The sequence below is a fragment of the Charadrius vociferus genome, unplaced genomic scaffold (assembly GCF_000708025.1).
Source record: "Charadrius vociferus isolate BGI_N301 unplaced genomic scaffold, ASM70802v2 scaffold682, whole genome shotgun sequence".
Taxonomy (NCBI): Eukaryota; Metazoa; Chordata; class Aves; order Charadriiformes; family Charadriidae; genus Charadrius; species Charadrius vociferus.
The window spans coordinates 16785-19316 of record NW_009647227.1 but is presented as its reverse complement, the minus strand read 5'-3'; the positions used below and the strand labels follow the sequence as shown (position 1 = coordinate 19316).

General features: G+C 58.1%; 1 protein-coding gene across 1 annotated transcript in view; it reads right to left on the bottom strand.

Annotated features, from left to right (window-relative positions):
• Positions 1-2532, bottom strand: part of TET3 (tet methylcytosine dioxygenase 3) — a 12103-nt gene that overhangs the window by 6667 nt on the left and 2904 nt on the right. The window contains exon 2 of the mRNA XM_009879816.1: positions 2135-2410. The gene's annotated coding sequence lies outside the window, so the exon portion shown is untranslated. The remainder of the gene's footprint in view (positions 1-2134; positions 2411-2532) is intronic.

Here is a 2532-nt window from a genome sequence, read left to right as displayed (position 1 = left end):
ATCCCCCTGCTTCCCCCCAGCTCCCACCCTGGGTACCCCCCTAGCCCCACTCACTGCGACTGGCCTGGCTGGATGCTGCCAAAACAATCACGGGATGATTTTGGGGCTGAAAACTACTGCTGCGTGCTTTCAGGCTTGTCTGGAGGATTTGGGGACGCTCACGGGATGCCCTGAGCTGGCTGAGCCCGTGGCAAGGAAGGAACTGCTGCACGAGGGAGAGGCTGAAGGATGCTGGGGGATTAGGGAGAAGGATGCTGGAGCTACGGAAGAAGGATGCTGGGCTACAGGAGAAGGATGCTGGGTCTACTAGAGAGGGATGCTGGGGCTACAGGAGAAGGATGCTGGGGGCTACAGGAGAAGGATGCCGGGGCTACAGGAGAAGGATGCCAGGGCTACAGCAGAAGGATTCTGGGCTACAGAGAAGGATGCTGGGCTACGGCAGAGGGATGCTGGGCTATGGCAGAGAGATGCTGGACTATGGGAGAAAGATGCCAGGGGCTACAGCAGAAGGACGCTGGGCTACAAGAGAAAGATGCTGGGGCTACAGAAGAACAATGCTGGGCTATGGCAGAAGGATACTGGGGCTACAGAAGAAGGCTGCTGGGCTACGGGAGAAGGCTGCTGGGCTACGGCAGAAGGCTGCTGGGCTACGGCAGAAGGATGCTGGGACTACGGGAGAAGGCTGCAGGGCTACAGCCCGTCAAGCAACACCCCCTCCAGCAGCAACAAACCCCTCAGGGCTTTTAGGGTACGGAGGCGCCGGCACGGGAAGCTAAGGATGCTCGGAGCCCGCCGCAGCAGCGCAAGGGTCGATCCCCAGCAAGCAGGGACGCTCGATTGCCGGCGGGTGGGATGCACGCGGCGCGAGGGCCGAGTCTGATCCCTCTTTCCACCCCTCCGCTCTCACCGCCCTGATTTTCATTCCCATCATGTCTAACTGGCCGGGCGCCAGGGCGAGGAGAAAGCCGGGCTCAGCTGGGCTGCAGCTGTCCAGACAGAGATCAATACAGGACACGCAGCGAAGGCTGATTTTATTACAGCGTCTAACAGCACAGGCACCTAATAAAGCCCCCAGCCCCGACTCCTACTTAATTGCTTTCTCTCACAGCTTTTCCTTGAGAAAATGGAGAGAGGTGGCGGGGGGGGGAGGGGGGAAATCCCCCCTCTCCCAGCCCCTAAACCACGCAGCAAAAGGAAAAAAAAACCAACCCGAATCTTGTCCTGGCAACACAGGGCAAAACTCCTGAGATCAGTTCAAGCGGCTCCAGAAAAGCCTTTTATTCGCTCGGTGCCGTTTGGGCTAATTACTGCTGCCATTTACAAGCAAATAAATAAATAATCATAAGCCCTGCTAATAAAGTGCAGCTTGCGCTTGGCCTGAGGCCACCTCTCCCGGTGGCGCGGGGGTTCATTTTTCCGGCTGGATACCCCAAATCCTCACCCTGCTCCTGCCAGGGGAGACCGCAGCTTTGGTCTAAATTTCGGGGAGGGAAGATCCAGCTCCCAGCTCTCGGATGGAGCTGCCCCGCAGGGAGCGGCTGGGAAATCCCTAACACTTGCTGCAAAGTCTAACAAATGCCAACACACGCCACACAAAACCACAAAAAAATTTCCAAATCCAAGACTTCGGTGCCTTTTCAATACATCCCGGTGGGATCAGCCATCAAACAACCTGGCATCCCGGCAGCAAATAACCCAAACGAGCAAATTTGGCTTAAAATAGCAGAAATAACTAGGCGAGCTGGATTCTAGGTGGGTTTCGGCGCTCTATGGGATTCAGACAAGTGGTTAAGTGAAGGCAAAACCCAACAGCCCTTTGGTTTTGCTGCTCCTCCAACCCACGCCGGCACAGCCAGGTCGGCGTCGGCACCACCTCCGCGGTGACAGGGCGGTCATTCAGCATTTGCCATCAGACCGTAAAAATAAGAGAAGAGAAGAGAAAGCAAAAGAGGGCTCCGCAGCACCGCGGTTTCGTCGTGCGAGCGCCGCATCCCCCCAAAAAGCTTTGCCGGCACTGCGGCATCTCTCTGTTATTTATCCAGAGCAATCCCACCCCGCAAAGCCACCTCCTCAAAATGCCACCCCCAGGGCTTGCCGCCACCCCCGTAATCCCCCGGCGCAGCCGCTCGCTCACCAACACAGTCGCAGGTGGGGAATTCCGCTTGTGCCCGCTTGGCCGGCGTGTCCAGGAGGCTTTTGGTCGGCGTGTCCAGGTATTTCAGCGGCGATTCCAAAAAGCCGCTCAGGGTCGGCGTCAGCGGCACCTCGTCCTTGGTGGGCGTCCCTTCTGCGTCATCCGCGTCCGGGTTTTGGCTTTCCTCAGAGTAAAAGCACGTGGTGGACACCACGGTGATAGCACCAGAAGACTCGATTTTGATCTGTTTGGGGGACCGGGCGGTGAAGGGGGGCTCTGAAAGTGGCCCCTTCCCCGGCGAGAATGAAAAGCTTTTGGGTCCAGCTTGGGGAGCGGCTTGAAGCCCCGGGGCGGTGGCGGCAGGGGGCACTTGCGTGGCTGGTACTGGGCCCCGATCG